Source organism: Schistocerca americana, chromosome X (assembly GCF_021461395.2).
Source record: "Schistocerca americana isolate TAMUIC-IGC-003095 chromosome X, iqSchAmer2.1, whole genome shotgun sequence".
NCBI classification, from domain to species: domain Eukaryota; kingdom Metazoa; phylum Arthropoda; class Insecta; order Orthoptera; family Acrididae; genus Schistocerca; species Schistocerca americana.
Window position 1 is genome coordinate 595,904,245 of NC_060130.1, and position 20,537 is coordinate 595,924,781.

Sequence of the window (20,537 nt, forward strand, 5' to 3'; positions counted from 1 at the left end):
GATGCACTGCACTTTCCTAGAACCCGGCCAACAAATCTAAGTGTTCCATTCGCCTTCACTAATACTGATTTTAAGAACAGTCCCACTTTATGTTGCTTTTTCGCATTACCCCTAAAGACATATACGATGTGACTTGCTTAAAATGTACACTGCTAACCTTGTAATCGGCTGCTATCGGTTCTTTCTCTTTGTTATAGACATTATCTCTCATTTATTCGCATTTAAAGAGAGTTACTTTTCGCCTGACCAAGTGGAAATTTTGTCCAAGTCTTTCTGATTTCTTCACGCTGGTCCTACGATGATACTTTTCTGTAGACATGAAGGCTTTCAACGAATAATCTGGTAGTGCTGCTGATTCTGTTTGATAAATCTCTCGTGTGTATTGAGTACATTAGAGGTCCCGTTTGGCCTCACTGAGGCACACCCGATGTTACTTTCTTCTCTGCGGAATATTACCGAGCCAGGTGGCGCAGTGGTTTAAATCCCCGCCCACCCATGCTGGTTTAGGTTTTACTTGGTTTCCCTAAATCACTCAAGCCAATTCCCGGAATGGCACCTTTGAAAGGGCGCGGTCGATTTTAACCCCCTTCCCTCCAAAATCCGAGCTTGTCATCCGTCTCTAATGACCTCTTTGTGGACGGGACGTTATTCTAAAATATTCCTTCTTTCATGCTGTGGAACATACGATTCCGATTATAACGAGATGAAAAGTACTGCCTCCGAATTTCTAAAATGAAAATTCTTAAACCTTTCTAAGTAAAATAAACTTTATTAACATTCTACATCTTTATTCATCATGGCTGCGTATTTATTCCTCAACAAAGTCAGCCTGGCAACGAACACGTTTCTCCCAACCAGAGACCGTCAGTGTAGAATGTTTGACTTTGCTGATGGAGCCACAACCACACCACTGCTTCATCACTATCGAAGTGAAGTCCTCGAAGGTATTTTCTAAGTTTCGGAAACAGATGAAAATCGGATGGGTTCAAGTCGGGACTTTATGAAGGATGGTCGGGGACAGCGAACCCAGTGCGTCGGATTGTTGCAAGACGTCGCAGCACTGTCGTGTGTAATGCTGAAAGTGAGGGCGCTCCATGTGTGAACGAACTTTTCTACGGTTAGATACTCGATTACAGCACGCTCTTTCTCACACACTGACATAATGAAGTTTCGCGCGCCACAGTTCGGAGCCCTCTAGCGGCAGAGTGTTGCAACTTGCGCCAGCGAAGCGGGAAAGTCGACCGAGTAGTGCATGACATGTGATACTTCAATCCATGGTGAGGACAGAATAAAAAATTCAGAGGCATTACTTTTCAGCACGCCGTCGTACTTCGTGTGACCGTATCCTGGTTAGTATTCGACACTGTACAGCGTCGAACGCCTTTTGGAAATCTAAGAAGATCGAATCTACGTGTTCACCTGCATCTATTGCTAGCAGAATGTCGCGTACGAAGAAAGCAAGCTGAGCGTCACACAACTGGTTTTTCCGGAATTCATGTTCATTCTTCGAGAGAAGCTTGCATTCCTCAAGGAACGTCAACCTTTTTAAAACTACAAGGATCACTCCAAAAGATATGCACACTATTTTTTTAAATCCATCTTTTATTCTACACGTTTGAAAGTTTTACAGTGTGTAGATACATCCTTTAGGAAAAATATTTTCATTTCTCCACATAATTTACATCCCTCTCAACTGCCTTACGCCATCTTGGAACCAGCGCCTGTATACCCACACGGTAAAATTCTGGGCCGACCTTTTGGAGCCACTGTTTGGCAGCGTGCACAAGGGAGTCATCATCTTCAAACCTTGTTCCACGAAGATGGTCTTTCAGTTTCCCAAAGAGATGATAGTCACTTGGAGCCAGGTCAGGACTGTAAGGCGGGTGTTTCAGTGTTGTCTATCCGAGTACTGTGATCGCTTCCATGATTTTTTGACTGACATGTGGCCGTGCATTCTCGTGCAACAGCAAAACATCCTGCTTTTGCCGATGTGGTCGAACACGACTCAGTCGAGCTTGAAGTTTCTTCAGTGTCGTCACATATGCATCAGAATTTATAGTGGTTCCACTTGGCATGATGTCCACAAGCAAGAGTCCTTCGGAATCGAAAAAAACCGTAGCCATAACTTTTCCAGCAGAAGGTGTGGTTTTGTATTTTTTTCTTGGGTGAATTTGCATGATGCCACTCCATTGATTGCCTCTTCGTCTCTGGTGAAAAATAATGGAGCCTTGTTTCATCACCTGTCACAATTCTTCCGAGGAATTCATCTCCACCGTTCTCGTACTGTTCCAAAAGTTCGCTGCATACCGTTTTTCTTGTTTCTTTGTGAGTCACTGTCAACATCCTGGGAACCCACCTGGCACAAACCTTTTTTAACGCCAACACTTTCAGTATTCTGCAAACGCTTCCTTTCCGTATCCCAGCGTAGCGTGACAATTCGTTAACTCTCTGCACGTTGTCTGGAGTGTGTGCAGTACAAGGCCTGCCGCTGCGAGGACAATCCTCAATATTGCCGTGCCCGTTTTCATCACGTAACCTGCTTGCCCACGGACTAAATGTACTGCGATGGACAGCAGCATCTTCATACACCTTTTTCAACCTCTTGTGGATGTTTCCCACAGTCTCGTTTTCACAGCACAGGAATTCTATGTGACAGCACGTTGCTTCTGACGAACGTCATGTGTAGCAACCATAATGAAGACATGCTGTGACCGCGCCACTCACTGGATCAGGTTGAACTAAGTTTGAAAACAATCGGGAAGGATGTATCTACACACTGTAAAACTTTCACACATGCAGAATGAAAACTGTATTTTTACAAAAATAGTGTGCTTTTCTTTTGAAGTGACCCTCGTAAAATTGGATCCATGATGCTGCGGTAGGCTGACTTAAAGATATTGGTCTCTAATTCCACGTATCCGATTTTTTTACCATTTTTGTAAACCGGATCCTCACGGGAGTATTCGCTGTACGAGAGAGTCTTGATAAATCTGAGCTAGAAAATGGCTAATTCGTAAAGTATTCAATTTAAAACAAAACTTGAATTCCGTCAGGACCTGGTGCCTTGTTTTCGTTTTGTATTCTTCATGGATTTTTTATACTGGGTATGCTAATATCGATATTTCTCATTTATGAGTCTGTGGGGCAGGTAAACATTGCTGTGGTAGTATCCTCATACTTGAATATATTTTTAAAATAGACTTTACCCGCAGCTACACTCGCATACAGTAGTTTTGTTATGATAAGTGATGGCAAGTTAGTAAGCTATGAACGTGCAATAACATCAGCTGCTCTCACGAGTCTGCCTGATCGGATAAGCGCAGCACAATGCGTAGATGCTCCCCACTCCAACTACCCTAACACATGACGACAGGCATGCATACAGCGTTGCTGCCGAGCGGTGCATGCATCTGTGCACCGTGCTAGTGCTTACATTATACCGTGTGTACATTATGCAACAAATTTAATAATTTTTAACGTGGTTTATGTTCACTCATGAAAAACATGTATTCATCCCCTACTTCACTCTCTTAAGTGTCGATCTCTTTTTGCTTACTTTCTAAAGTAACCGATGTTCTTTCTCAGGGTTTAAGTTATCTACGTACCAAATTTCACACAAATTGTTTCAATATTTTAATCGTGAAAAAATAACAGAGTTACTTTCGTAATTATTATATTATAGTGTGGAAGCATGGATTAAACTCGTTGTGGATTATATAAGCACTGTATTCATTGTGTTGAATCGTATTATGTAGAACATATCACTCAATAAAATACTTTCCACAAATATGATAAAGTTCAAAAATCAAAGAATAAATAGTTTTTTCAGAGTATATAGTTCCCCTAATTCGCGAAATATTCTGCAAATCAGTAAATATCTTGTACTAAACAATTTGTAAAGTATCGTATGTTAATCCTTAGCGTTTAAACTGTCTCCGTAAACAAATTTGATCATAATCGGTTCAGCGGTTTAATCGTGAAAAACAAACTTTCGTAATTATAAATTTTAAATTACGATGTCTTTTCTTCTGTGATGCGATTTTGACGAAATAAAGCTTGTATGTTGCCCCAAGGTACGCACTCGCTACGTGTGGAAATCCCATGAAGGTTAGTCTAGTAGTTTTGTAGATCAGCATTTTGAAACAGATAAACAGACAGACACGACGGTTCTAGATAAAATTTTAAATCACAATATTGTTTTTCTTCCTCATTCAATTTTGATGAAATAAAGCCGCAAGCTACGCTCAAGTCCGCTATGAAAGCTATATGAAAATTTGTTTATTAGTTTTGGAGATTAGAATCTTCAAACAGACACGACGTTTTTAGATATATAGGATCTAGTATCTCATATTTCTGTCTGCTGTCTTCAGTTTCAATACCAGTCGGATTCACGAGAAATTGAAGGGAATGTTTGAACTTTTCTATTGACATTACCTATGACCTGAGCTGCTTAAGATTTTCTGACAATTTGTTCGCCAGGACTTTGACTAAAAATTTCCGTAGGGTTCGCGAATGGCACTTTTTTCCAATGCACTAGTTACTAATAAGGTTTCTCTACCATTTTACCTGCAGTCTCTATTTTAGTTTTTGCAAAATTGTCAGAATGAAACCAGTAAAGCAAAATACTTCTTCACCATCTCTTATTACTTCAGTTGGTATTTATCTCTATCGCCGTTCATAGCGGTTTTCATCTTAAATCACAGCTGTTCTGCATTTGTTGGATCTGAAATAAATGTTCTCATTGCGTCCTTTAAGTGAGTCGATAGACTGCCCATCAGTTCAACCAACCAAAAATACTCCCCTAGCTTTCCTGATGATTTTTTTTTTTTTGCCTTTGGTAACCAACAATCCTGTAATTGCCTCATTTGCTATCTCCTTTCACTTGTGAATGTGTCGAGAAGGTCCAGGTCTGTTTGTAGCCACGGTGCCCAAGATATTTCTTTCGCGTGAGGATTGGTTTATTATTTGTCAAAGCAGTTGTCAACCATTGTACGTAGTATTACTTCACATGACTCTTTGACCTTACTGCTGTTAATACACGCTTAGTTTTCCCAGTCGATAACCATTATAGGAATTTATCACGCACGAGTTTATCGCGAAAAAATAGCTGAATATTTGAGAATACCGTAAAGCACCTCGAGAAGTATTTGACTGTGCTGCCCTCTATTGAATGGATATGGAAATCAAAGCAGTGTTGTTTTAGAACCTACCCCCAAGGAGTGCGGATATCGGTCCGTGATACCCGCAAGTTAACATCTCATCTGTAGTTCGTTACACCAGGCAAGATTAAAAAGTTTCCGTTTGAGGGCGTTGCTGCAACGTAGCGCGACTCCGATGCGTGTGTATAAACACCGACATGTAGACAAGTGTTTAGTGTGTCTTTCCGACGTGTGTGCGGTGAATGTGGAAACGTGAACTATGGCGACGTTATTACCAAATGCGTCCAAACAGGGCCAAAGTGTCGGTATTCTTTTCTGGCTGTCGAAAGACAAACAATGGTAGACATCCATCTGAGAACGAATATTGTGTATGGGGCAGCTTGTCTGTCAGAAACCACCGTTGTGGAATGGTGCGTCAAGATCCCTGCTGGACCCGATTCGAAAAGCAGACACCAGTCTATCTGGGAGCCCAGTCTCAAGTGGGAGACTCTCGAGCACCCGCCGTGTAGTCCTGATCACTACCCGTGTGAATATCACGCCTTTGGTCCCTTAAAAAAGGCCTTGAACGGTCGACGATTCCTGTAGGACGAGAATGTGCAGCAGGCGGTTATGGACTCCTTCACTCAGCAAGGCACAGTGTTTTACCAAACGGGTATCTTCATTTAGTACGTAGGTGGGATGATTGCCTCAGTGCTCACGGCGACTTTGACTAATTGGTATACCGATTCTGGATTGTACGGCCTTCGAACGGAAACTTTTTGATGGAAATGTGGGCATATTAGAACATCTCACATATGTGAACTGTCCACCACTGGAACGTCAATCTGAACGCAGTCAATTCTGTGCATCTTCATGTTTTCATTGCGCTGTAACTCTATTTCTTCTTCTTCTGTTTCGGCCGTATCCCCTTTGGCCGCCTTCAAAGTGAGCCGATAGACTAAAGATACAGTACTGTTTCCGTCGTTTTCAACCACGAGAACTGTCTGCAAGATGAGCCTTTGCGGTTCAAGGGAGTGTTGACATTATCCACAACAGATATGTAAGGCACTACGAAAAAACTTAAGGTGGAGATATTTAGATCCATGGCTTTCCTGTCGTATGTGGGAATTCTGTCCTCAAAAATAGGTCGAATCCACAGCAAGCACGAAGTTAAACTGATTTTTCGTCCTTTAGCAGCGTTTCTGGGTTCCGTCAAAGATGATTTGATGTTCCACAAGCCTGAGTTTTACAAGATCCTCTACAAGTGTGCGGTTTCGTACATTGGGCAGAAGGCTCACCCAGTCCGTGAAAGATGCATGGAACAACATTGACCCGCCGGCAGTGGCAGAGTAGTACATCGACACTGGTTACTCTATGCGGTACGAAAATGTCGAGACTCTAGCGTCGACTTCATCCTTTTGGGACTCGGTGATGAAAGAAGCAATTAAATTTAGTTTGGCGAAGAATTTCATTAATAGAAGTAGTTGTTTCAACCTGAAAAAGCATGGAATCAGGAGCCTTCTATAATCAGTTGACAAAGGCGTAGCACATTGCAGCTCATGATGATACATCGATATCGCAGCATGGATCGAACGCGTAACCATAGATTCAATTTATGCATACTCCTTGTCACTGATCAATGTTTCTGGTGCTTGTGTATCTGTGGTTAAAAGCGATGGAGCGAGTACTGTAGCTTCAGCATGTACACTAGCTATGAAGATGGTCGAAGCAAGAAGCAGAAGAAGAAGATGAAACACAATTTATTTGGCTGCAGTTACAAAATTTAATGGAACAGCCAATTATATAAAGCATGTTGCGCTCACCCCTAAAACTCAGAACATTTCAAGCTCCCTACCTGAAATTGATGGACATTTAATTAAATGATTTGTACACTTTTGGTTTAAATACGTCGGCTACATTATAGAAAAAAAATAATTTTCTACTTAAAAATAATATAGCCTCTTGTGCTAACTCTTGGGATAGTAATTAAATAAACAATGTTCATAACACCACAGAAACATTAATGTTTCTTGCGTTTGTCTATCTAAATAAATTTTCCTTTCACTTATTATTCTGTAAGGTACAGAATAATATACCATACCTGAAACACTCTGCATACTGAAAATTTGTGGAATATCTTAGAATCCTGCAGTACAAGCTATCATTGTAAATAATAGCGAGATGTTGAACCCACGTGCTAACGCATGGGACAAAATACCACCAATGGAGACTAATAAGTGCTTCCAAGCATTACATAAGCAGACGGGACAAAACATCTTCTTAGGACAGCACTAAATTTGACACAACGTGCGCTATGTCTTTTTTAGTTTTTTGTATTTATTTTTGTATATAAAATTTACATTTCTTAGTCGTCTCTGTATGTTGATACTATCATATCCTCACAGCCTTCAACGTCCAACTACCTTCATAGATGAACACTTTTTTTTTTTTTTTTTTTTTTTTAGTTTTTCAGAACCATTCAGTCGGTGTTGGCAAGAGAGCTTGATCACAGGAAATAATAAATAAAAGCTCACTGTGTACTGGTACGTATCCAAATAGCTACTTGTTGCGTGGCTGTAACTGACGACTGATTTTAGTTTTATTTTATTCGTCTCGGTGTATCATTTTTAAATTAAATGCGTAATTCGTAAGTAAAATACACACCACAATATATCAAATCTGTGACTCGTCTCCTAAACATGCTCCAAAGCCGAATTATCTATGTGTTCGACACTTATTACACTTCGCGTACGTAAAGCTACAACAGAGTTAGGCAAACGTGGAAGTAACTGTATAAAATCGACCTAACAGGTATCATTCTTATGGAAAAGCAAATAAAATTTTTTATGAAGCTTTTCGGCAGATTAAAACTGTGTGCGGCACCGAGACTCGAACTCGGTACTTTTGCCTTTCATGGGGAAGTGCTCTACCAACTGAGCTACTCAAGCAGGACTCACGGTACGTCCTCACAACTGAATTCTGGCAGTACCTCGTCTCCTACCTTTCAAACTTTGCTGTAACTCTCCTGCATACCTTGCAGAACTAGCACTCCTGGAAGAAAGGATATTGCGGAGGCATGGCTTAGCCACAGCCTGGAGGATGTTTCCAGAGTTAAATTTTTACTATGCAGCGGCATGTGCGCTGATATGAGACTTCTTGGCAGATTAAAACTTTCTACCGGACCGAGACTCGAACTAGGTACCTTTTCTTTTCGCGAGCAAGTTGGTTCAAATGGCTCTGAGCACTATGGGACTCAACATCTGTGGTCATCAGTCCCCTAGAACTTAGAACTACTTAAACCTAACTAACCTAAGGACATCACATACCTCCATGCCCGAGGCAGTATTCGAACCTGCGACTGTAGCGGTCGCGTGGTTCCAGACTGAAGCGCCTAGAACCGCTCGGCCACCCCGGCTGGCGGATCGCGAGCAAGTGCTCTACCAGCTGAGCTACCAAAGCACGACTCATCAGCCGTCCTCACAGCTCAAATTCCGTCATTACCTCTTCTCCTTCCTTCCAGACTTCACAGGAGCACTTGCCCGCGAAAGGCAAAGATAAAGATTTCGAGTCTCGGTCCGGCACCCAGTTTTAATCTTCCAAGAAGTTTCATATCAGCGCACATTCCGCTGCAGAGTGAAAATTTCATTCTGAAAAGTTTTTATCCCTAACGAACACATAAAACATGTTCACCCCCGGAAAATAAGTAGCGTACTGTCGTTATCAACAATCCCTGCGCTAGTAACCTGTCTAATGGCTTCGACATATTAGAGGGTTTTTCAAATGACGAATAATGTACTTCATATATTTGGTTTCAAAGCTGACGTAACAGAGAAAAATACGACATTGCACATTACTGCATGGGATGTATGGTATGAAAAATTTACTAACGCTCATGATTCACTCTTCATTGTCATCGACATGCGTTTAGTACAGCACCTTCCTATTGATGCTAAGCAAATAATATAGTTTTTTTTTTAATTTTCTCCTTGTAATATTTGGTGTTGAAAGCGTATCAGATTGCGTGTATGCTATTCACAGTGAATTGAAGCCACATTTCCATTTATAAATCAGCTTATCTGCCCATCCACAACATTCCAAGCCTATTATTGTCCTCATACTCTCGGACTGCCGTGAAACGTGATGTCAGAAGTGTCCTTACATTCTCGAGAGTCTCACGGTGCATGCGTTACGAAAAATGCATTGAGAAATTCTCCAGTGCCATGAGATACGCGTTCCCATTTCCCACCGCTACTAGCATATGCTCTGGGTATTTCCATCCTATTGTGTTCAGGCTGTATTTTAATAACTACGGCATGGTGGCCGAGGAATTCTGCACACAAGCTTGTGTGCAGCCAGGTGAGACAGATCTGCACGTCTGCAAGAGCACTGCACGCGTGCAAGGCTGCCCCACCGGCTCAATACTTCCCCCACCACCACACCACGCTGTCTGAGAGGCAAAATGGGGAAAAGAGAGAAACTACGAACGTATCGCATTTAGATGGCAATGCAGTCGCACAGCATGGAATTTGATTTAATATTTCTTATATCTCAAAAACATAGATCACAAACAAAACAAATGTTCTGTGCTATATATCTATTTTTGGCTCGCTGAACACATAATAATATTTTTATATGGTTCAAACTGTTGGCGTAGGGACGAATGCAAGCAATTTCGCATATTTTCACTCTCAGGTTGCCACATAATTGAGACATACTTAGTTTCAAAATAGAAAAAAGCCATTCGCACAGCCACGCTCGGTAACCGTGCGTTCGAAGGCGCCTTGCCACGGTTCTCGCGGCTACCCCCGTCGGAGGTTGGAATCCTACCTCGGGAATAAGTGTGTGTGTTATCCTTAGCGTAAGTTAGTTTAAGTTAGATTAAGTTGTGTGTAAGCCTAGGGACCGATGGCCTTAGCAGTTTGGTCCCATAGGAATTTACCACAAATTTCAAAAAAAAAAAAAAAAAAAAACTCTATTCGCACAAATACATTGATCGAAATATTGTATCACGTTTGCAACCTCATTATGGAGACGTGGAAACTCCCATTGAGGAAAACAATGTAGACGTCATGGACAGTTTTAACATAAAAGAATTTGTCTTTTAAGCGGGAATTGCACTGCAAATCGATCAGTTTCATCTGTATATGTACAGGTAACTTTCAACTGAAACGGAAACTGGTCTCGGAAACAGATGTAAGAGTGGTAGTGTTCTCAAAACTTTTAGAAAAATGTCCTTATAATTCTTTCAAGGCGACAGTGACTTCTTCAAAACTCCCATTTCCCTTAAATCGAGTGAGCTTAGGGAAACGGACGATGGTTTTTGTCAGAATTTGTCCCTTCCACTATGAGATTTTCTTTTTATGTGCATTCCAATTTTGCCGTAGCAAGCCTAGATGACAGTACTATAACACATATATAAAATATTGCTCACTTTAATAAAATTCTTTAATATTTGAATACAATCTATGTCTACATGAATGACAATATACACTGAGTCGAAAAAAGTCATGGGATACCTCCTAATATTGTGTCAGACCTTCTTTTTTCCGACTTTGTACAGCATCTGGACGTGACATGGACTCAAAAGTTGTTGGAAGACCCATGCAGAAATATTAAGCCATGCTTCCTCTCTAGCCGTCCATAATTGCGAAAATGTTTCTGGTGCAGGATTTTGTACATGAACTGACCTCTCGGTTATGTCCTATAAATGTTCGGTGGCATTCATGTCGGGCGCTGTGGGTGGCCAAATGATTTGCTGGAACTGTCCAGAACGTTCTTTAAACCATTTGCGAACAACTGAAGACTTCATAACAAAAACAACCAATGTCAAAAATTTACATTTTTCAGCGAAAAAACGCTCTAAATTGTTGTATAACATCTTCCTTCAATTTTATTTTTATGTGGCTTCCTGCGAAAGTCTAAAATATTTTATGACTCAATACTCACTCACGTTTCGGTGTAGCTAATCAGATTTTGTTTGTCGAATTACAGTCCTCACTGACGTAGGCTGTTTTTGTCTGAGAATGTAGCTGGGAGGATGAAGGAATGACTCGATAGGTGCACTAATTATACTTTATAAACCTCCTAATGTACTAAATTTTCACAAAACAGAAGGTTACGTTACGTTAAGGACAGACAGAATTGATCAAATGAGCCCCCAAGTTAACCGATAGCGCTAATGCGCTGTTTTCTGGACTCGAGCGGGCGCACCGAACCCGGCTGTAATCCGCGGGGGCCGGTGTGCTGGCCAGCCTGCATGTGGTTTTTCGGCGGTTTTCCACATCCCACTAGGGGAATACTGGGCTGGTCCCCACATCCCGCCTCAGTTACACGACACACAGACATTTGAAAGATGTTCGTACTATTCCATAATTTACACTAGACGCAGACAGCTGGGATACACTGATTCCGTCCAAGGGGGAGGGGGGGGGGGTATTACAGGGTGGTGGCAGCAAGGGCATCTGGCCACCCCTCCCCATTAACCATGCCAAATCCGATTGTAACAGTGTCGACCCTGTGCCAACTGCGGGACGAAGGCTCAAGCAAAAGAAGAAGAATTAACCAAATAAACATTCACTGGTCTTCTTCACTACTGTCGTCAGATTCAGTAATACCCAAGTTCAGCCTATCTTCTTCCTCTCCACAGGCAATCAGTATTTTGAAAAAGTTTTGAGTGTCACTTGTTAAATAAGGAAAAACTGTCTTTAGGTATTTAGCTTTCGACTTCTGAATTTTGAGTACATTGTTGTAAGTCTGACTGAAAGTTAGCTCATGTGGAAGTTTTGCATCGTTCCGAAGTGCAACCGTAAGCCAAGGTCCTGTGTAACTGTCCCACAAAAAAATGTAGCTCGTGCATGCCTCAATTTTATACATCCTTGGCCCTTTCAGTTTAACTGTTTTTTTCGCAGATGGTCTGAAGTAGTGGTCAATAGCTTCTTTGATGCTGAATATCATCGATTGGTCTACTTTGCAAATGCGGAAAGGTGCTGGGTGTTTTCGAGAAGACGTAATGACTGTGTCTCATTCACCCAGTACTTAAGTGACCTGATTCTGTTTCTTAGGTGAAACTAAGGAAAAATTATGATCATTGGGCAGTAAAGAATGACCTCTCATGGGAAACATTGAACATTTTCAGGCAGTGCACTAGCATGTACAGAAAATACATCATGACAAAATTTTTATTCTGACCAGCGCTTCCATTTGAAATCAAAACTAAATCGCTATCCAGATGTTGTTTACATTTCAAGTTCTGAAGCAGTGAATAGGTCACTTCTTTCTGGCCCCTCTTGGTAACTCCTTCGCGATATGTTATTATTACTCCTTCATCACTGGCGAGGTCGTGAATGCCAAAAACATAATACCATAGCTGTCTCATTTAAAATATTGCATTAGTTGGTAGCTGAGGTAAAGTTTTGCATGTAATCGAAAGATACAACTGTCTCTAACCCCTGTCGAGCACTGTGCGTGAAGCGTCATTTTAGATCACAATTGCCGCGCGGAGTGGGCGCGCGGTTAGAAGCGCCATGTCACGAACTGCGTGGCCCCTCCCGCCGGAGGTTCGAGTCTTCCCTCGGGCATGGGTGTGCGTGTTGTCCTTAGTGTAAGTTGGTTTAACTCGTGTGTAAGCCTAGGGACCGATGACATTAGCAGTTTGGTCCCTTAGGAATTCACACACATTTGAACATTTTTGAGTTCATAATAAGATTCCGCTTTTAAGTGAACTTCTTTCTGAACAATGAGACCCGATTTGTCACTGACGTTAGCAGGAGGTGTCTGCTTTTCTAAAGTCTCACAGATAGAACAAGTGCCAGACTGAGGATATTCATATGACGTACTGAAGGTATTGAACACTTCCCAGTAGAGTCCCACTTCCCTGTAGAGTTTTTAGGGTACATTAATTTGATATTCGTCCAGAAGAACTTCGTGCATTTTCTTCTCAGTTAGAGTTTCAGGCAGATACTTTTGGAAAAATTCTTACGGAATGAGAAATGCGAAATCCTTGGTTTAAATAAAGATATATCGTGTTCAACAAGATCTTGCAACTGCACGAGGTCTGTTATTGTGCTTACCTCTCATATCCTTTGGAGAACCGTTGTTTGGTTAGATTAGATTAGATTAATACTAGTTCCATGGATTATGAAAACGATATTTCGTAATGATGTGGAACGAGTCAAATTTTCCAATACATGACATTTTGTTTTTTTTAAATTTTTTATAATTTTTTGTTTGGTTTTTTTTCTTTTTTTCTTAATTTATATCTAAAAATTCCTCTATGGAGTAGAAGGAGTTGTCATTCAGAAATTCTTTTAATTTCTTCTTAAATACTTGTTGGTTATGTCAGACTTTTGATACTATTTGGTAAGTGACCAAAGACTTTAGTGGCAGTATAATTCACCCCTTTCTGTGCCAAAGTTAGATTTAACCTTGAATAGTGAAGATCATCCTTCTTCCTAGTATTGTAGTTATGCACACTGCTATTACTTTTGAATTGGGTTTGGTTGTTAATAACAAATTTCGTAAGGGAGTATATATACTGAGAAGCTACTGTGAATATCCCTAGATCCTTAAATAAATGTCTGCAGGATGATCTTGGGTGGACTCCAGCTATTATTCTGATTACACACTTTCGTGCAATAAATACTTTATTCCTCAGTGATTAATTACCCCAAAATATGATGCCATATGCAAGCAATGAGTGAAAATAGGCGTAGTAAGCTAATTTACTAAGATGTTTCTCACCAAAATTTGCAATGACCCTTATTGCATAAGTAGCTGAACTCAAACGTTTCAGCAGATCATCAATGTGTTTCTTCCAATTTAATCTCTCATCAATGGACACATCTAAAAATTTTGAATGTTCTACCTTAGCTATATGCATCTGATTAAGGTATATATTTATTAATGGTGTCATACCATTTACTGTACAGAACTGTATGTACTGTGTCTTATCAAAATTCAGTGAAACTCCATTTACAAGGAACCACTTAGTAATTTTCTGAAAGACATTATTGACAATTTCATCAGTTAATTCTTGTTTGTCAGGTGTGCTTACTATACTTGTATCATCAGCAAAAAGAACTAACTTTGCCTCTTCATGAGTACAGAATGGCAGTTCATTAATATATATTAAGAACAACAAAGGACCCAAGACTGACCCTTGTGGAACCCCATTCTTGATAGTTCCCCAGTTTGAGGAATGTGCTGATCTTTGCATATTATGAGAACTGCTTATTTCAACTTTCTCCACTCCTCCAGTTAGGTACAAATTAAACCATTTGTGCACTGTCCCACTCATGCCACAATACTTGAGCTTGTATAGCAGAATTTCATGATTTACACAATCAGAAGCCTTTGAGAGAATACAAAAAATCCCAATGGGTGGTGTTCGGTTATTCAGGTCATTCAAAATTTGATTGGTGAAAGCATATATGACATTTTCTGTTGAATAGCCTTTCTGGAAACCAAACTGACATTTTGTTAGTACTTCATTTTTACAGATTGTGAAACTACTCTTGAATACATTACTTCTCAAAAATTTTGGATAAAGCTGTTAGAAGGGAGATTGGACGGAAATTGTTGACATCAGATCTATCCCCTTTTTTATGCAAAGGTATAACAATAGCATATTTCAGTCTATCAGGGAAAATGCCCTGTTCCAGAGAGCTATTACACAGGTGGCTGAGAATCTTACTTATCTGTTGAGAACAAGCTTTTAGTATTTTGCTGGAAATGCCATCAATTCCATGTGAGTTTTTGCTTTTAAGCAAGTTTATTATTTTCTTAATTTCAGAGAGAGAAGTGGGTGAGATTTCAATTTATCAAATTGCATAGGTATGGCCTCTTCCATTAACAGCCTAGCATCTTCTAATGAACACCTGGATCCTACTACATCCGCAACATTTAGAAAATGATTATTAAAAATATTTTCAACTTCTGACTTTTTGTTCGTAAAGTTTTCATTCAATTTGATGGTAATACTGTCTTCCTGTGCTCTTGGTTGACCTGTTTCTCTTTTCATAATATTCCAAATTGTTTTAATTTTACTATCAGAGTTGCTGATTTCAGACATGATACATATACTTCTGGATTTTTTAATAACTTTTCTTAATATAGCACAGTAGTTTTTATAATGTTTGATAGTTTCTGGGTCACTACTCTTTCTTGTTGTCAGATACATTTCCCTTTTCCAGTTACAAGATATTTTTATACCCTTAGTAAGCCATGGTTTGTTACATGGTTTCTTACGAGTATATTTAACTATTTTCTTGGGGAAGCAGTTTTCAAATGCATTTACAAAAGTGTCGTGAAATAAATTATATTTTAAATTGGTATCAGGTTCACGGTACACCTCATCCCAGTCTAACTGCTGTAGGCTTTCCCTGAAATTTGCAATTGTTAAATAGTTGACTGAACGTACTACTTTGGAGGACTGTTTAGTACTGCTGAATGGAGCTATGTCATATATTGTAACTAGCTGTGCACCATGATCAGAAAGACCATTCTCAACAGGCTGAGCATTTATCTGGTTAAACTTATCTTGGTCTAAAAAGGAAGTTATCTATCAGTGAGCTGCTATCCTTTACCACCCGAGTAGGAAAATCAATAATGGGTGTCAAATTGAAAGAACCGAGTAATACTTCAAGGTCATTTTTCCTATTACCCTCTTTCAGAGAATCTACATTGAAGCCCCCACAAATAATAATTTGCTTCCCCCTGTCTGACAGATAGCACAACAAGGAGTCCAAATTTTTCAAAAATAGATGAAAATTTCCCGATGGGGACCTATATACAGTTACAATTATAAATATGCCTTTATTTAATTTAAGCTCACAGGCACATGCTTCTATATGTTTCTCTACACAAAACTTTTTTGTTTCTATACTTTTTGCACAATGATAACTTTTGACATATATGGAAACTTCTCCTTTCTCCTTATTTTCTCTAATTACATGTGCAGAGAGCTTATATCCGCTTACATTTACCTTATCCATATCAGTAACAATGTGATGCTCAGACAGGCATAGTATATCTCTTTCATCCTCAGCTTCTAAATCTTCTAAACAAACCAGAAGCTCATGTAGTTTATTCTTTAAACTCCCAATATTTTGATGAAATATACTTACATTTTTAATTATACTTATATTAGAACCTTTCCTTATTCTAACATTTGCAGTACTCTCCTGTCTGAGTTTCTCATTGTGCTTAGGCCTAGTTCCTATACCAGTGGTCACATGGTGTTCAGAGAGGCAGATTATGTCAACTGGGTTGGGTGACTAATTCATCAATGCAATGACCTAGAACTGAGATACAACTTGGTGGAGATAAAATTTCTGGTGACTGGTGAAAATTTATAATTGACAGCTGTGATTAGTGGTCCAATGTGCTAGAATTGTCCTGTTTAATTTCTTTCCTAAACTGAAGATTTGTTTCAATCCTGACCTCTCGTAGAACTTGACATCTTTCTGTCTTACCTATCCTAAAAAAGGTGCTGTTCCAACACCTGTAACCACTGGTATTTTACCATTCATGGCAGTGCCTTCCCCCCCCCCCCCCCCCTTAAATTTCTTGCTATTACCCCAGCCAGTTTACCCTTCCCTTTCCTGCTGAGATGTAGGCCGTGCCTGGTATAGTCCCACCTACTGAGAGAATCAACAGGAACCACACCAATATGAGCCCCCGCACCCGACCCAAGCAGCCGTTCCAACTCCAAATTAACTCTCCCAACAGAAGAGTTCAAATGAGACCGGTCATGGCGTATCAGGACAGATACAAATTCAACATTGGTGTGTCTCGATGACGACGCAATCTTTACCAGGTCACATTCTATACTGTACCCAGGATCTCTGTCGATACTGTTCCCTGGCCCTCCCACAATAACCACGGTGTCTTCCCTGGTAAATCCTTTACAGAATGAACCCAAATCCTCTGTCACCTGATTCAGACTAGCACTTGGTTCGAAAAAAATTTGTGACCTGGTATTCTGGTCCTAATTCCTCCTGTAGAAGTTGGCCTACACCTCTGGCATGAGAACTGCCTAACAACAAAACTTTCTTCCTTTTCGATGAGTTTCCTACATTCTTTTTCAATTTCCTATTGAAAGTTTGTTGTGTCCTGTCTACACCTACCTCTGCTTGAGGCTCTTCAGTTTCTAACTGAAGCAACATGTCAAACTTATTTTTGACATTCACCACAATACTGTCAGACTTAGTTCTAGGCCTGTTCCTTCTGTTACCTGTTGCCAATTCTCACCTCTCTTTGCCCTTCTCCCTCCTTAATCTGTCCAGATCTTCCCTAGCCTGACCTAGCTCAGCCTGAAGGGCAGCAATTTTCCCCTACTGTTCCACTATCTTCCTATCTGTGCTGCAAATCCTACACAACCACTGATGAGCCTGATCCACTTTCCCGACACCCACGTCACTGCAGTCCCCCAATGAAAAAAACTACTGCATCCATCACACCAAACCCCGGAACTAACAATTCTACGGCAAGTCAGGCACTTCTCATTCATGGCAAAAATAATACTTTAGCTAGAATAAATCAATTAAATTACCGAAAATCAAAAAAGACGTTACAAGAATTAAGCCTATTCACAAATGTATATAAGCAAGTTTCTAATTTAAAATTCCGCTCTTTTTCTGAGATCTGTATTTAAACAATGAAGGTTATCAGATGCCGTTGGATAGTGCTTAGTCGACCTGGAGAGATTGCGTGAAAAGCCATGAATACCTCTCTGCAAACAGATAACTCAGTTGTAGTATCATCAGAAGTCACTCGAACTTTAGAACAAAAAGAACTGTCGTGTGCAAAAGGGGTGCTGGATAGTGAACCGATGCCATAACCATCATTTGCTCCTACTTCACGCAATACTTTGCACAACCTACTTTGATTCACATTACTAACAGTGATAAGACCAGCCGAATAAGAGTATTGTGCATTTCTTGACTCAATTCAACTGAATTCTGAGAAAAGCTGTTGCCTTTGTTCAGCTGTTATCATATGAAAGCACTGCAGTCTTTTGCACCTGCAACCGAAGAGAGCAGAAATCAGGTCACCTACGTACCTTATCATTAAGAAAAGCAAATAGAAAAATTTACTTGTGAAAATAAAGAACGAAAGCAATACCTACCTGCAGACATCTCCGACATTTTTGGCGGGAATCGTTTTCCCGACGCCGGCCGGAGTGGGCGTGCGGTTCTAGGCGCTACAGTCTCGAACCGGGCGACCACTACGGTCGCAGGTTTGAATCCTGCCTCGGGCATGGATGTATGTGATGTCCTTAGGTTAGTTAGGTTTAATTAGTTCTAAGTTCTAGGCGACTGATGACCTCAGAAGTTAAGTCGCATAGTGCTCAGAGCCATTTTCCCGACGTAATTAATGTGTTCTTCGCCCATCAGCTTTTTCTTCTTTATTACGTTCTTCTTTCTTGACGTTTCTGTTTCTTAGGCCACTGAGCACTGTCTACGGAATTCATTTCAGAACTACAGACACTGAGCCGACACTTCCGAAAGAGGAGACTGAAATAATCCAACAAGTTCTGCGAAGGCGGCAATGATAATTGAGGTTGCAATGTCGCCTGCTTTCACACAAAAATAGCCCTAGTCAAATGACAAAGGCTATCGTTATCAGGAATTGTTTTGATAAGTCATGTTTATATAGAACCATCATATTTTTGAGCTTTAATAGGGAACGTTTCTGCCATATCTCATTAGAACAAATCGTGAGTCTCTGGGATGGCTACAAGATTGCGGTGAAATGGCGAAAACGAAAAAAAAGACAAGGGTTATTTTTGTTATGAAGTCTTCAATGGTGGCCCGGTGACAAGACGTATTGTCACCCACAAAAACTGTCTGGGAACATGAAGTCCTTGAAAGGCTGGAAATGGTCCCCAAGTAGCTGAACATAACCGTTTCCAGTCAACGATCCATGTAAACACAGCCCACACCATTATGGAACCACCATCAGCTTGCAAAGTTCTTTGTTGACAACTTGGGTCCATGGCTTCGTGAGGTCTGTGCGACACTCGAATACTACTATCAGCTCTTACCAACTGAAATCGGGACTCCTCTGACCAGGTCACGATTTACCAGTCGTCTAAGGTCCAACCGATACAGTCACCAGTCCAGGAGAGGCTCTGCAGCCGATGTCGTGCTGTTAGCGAAGGCAGTCGCGTCAGTGTCTGCTGCCACTGCCCATTAACGCCGCACTGTCCTAACGCATACGTTCGTCGTACGTCCCACTGTGAATTATGCGGTTACCTCAAGCAGTATTGCTTGTATGTTATCACTGACAACTCTACGCAAACGCCACTGCTCTCGATCGTTAAGTGAAGGCCTTCGGCCACTGCGTGTCCGTGCTAAGATAATCTCGGCACATTCTTGACACAGTGAATCTCGGAATACTGAATTCCTTAACGATTTCCGAAATGGAATGTCCGATGCGTCTAGCTCCAACTACCATTCTGCGTTCAAAGCCCGTTAATTCTGACGTGCGGCCATAATCACGTCGGGCACCTTTCCACATGAATCACATGAGTACAAATGACAGCTCCGCCAATGCATTTACCTTTTATATCTTGTGGACGCGACACTACCGCACATCTGTATATGTGTTTATCACTATCCCATAACTTTTGTCACCTGAGTGTGTATTTATGGTACTATTGGAGAACACAAGAACTATTTATCACTTTGAATAGTACTGAATGACATTCACATATTAAGGCACATTTAACTATAGCTTTGGTACACAGTGCTACTGGCCACTGGCGACTGACGCTGCTCTCTGACGTATACAGACTTTCAGCAGCGGCGGCGTACCGAGCCTCTTGAGAGTATCTCCGTTGACGTCTGTCATTCGTGGCTGTGTCTGGCAGCGACTGTCCTTAGCTTCTGGTTCCGTCGTGAGATATCAACATTAACCTGGGACCTCGCTCTTCGGACGAAAGGCGAAGGTGGGATCTGGCCGCGTGGCAGCTGCCTTACCCCTTTCCAACAGGTACGGGGTGCTTCCTAGTGGTGATGATATCGTTTCCGAGCCACCACAGGATGCCTCGCCTGTTGGGCCAGTGGCCGATTCTCCGGCAAGGTCCCGACAGTCACAGAGGGCGGGCCTATTAGTTATAGGGAGCTCCAACGTTAGGCGGGTTATGGAGCCCCTTAGGAAAATAGCGGGTAGGTCGGGGAAGAATGCCAGTGTGCACTCGGTGTGCTTGCCGGGGGGTCTCGTCCGTAATGTGGAGGAGGCCCTTCCGGCAGCTATTGAACGCACTGTGTGTGACCGGCTGCAGATAGTAGCACATGTCGGAACGAATGACGCCTGCCGCTTGGGTTCTGAGGCCATCCTTGGTTCCTTCCGGCGGCTGGCTGATTTGGTGAAGACAACCAGCATCGCACGCGGAGT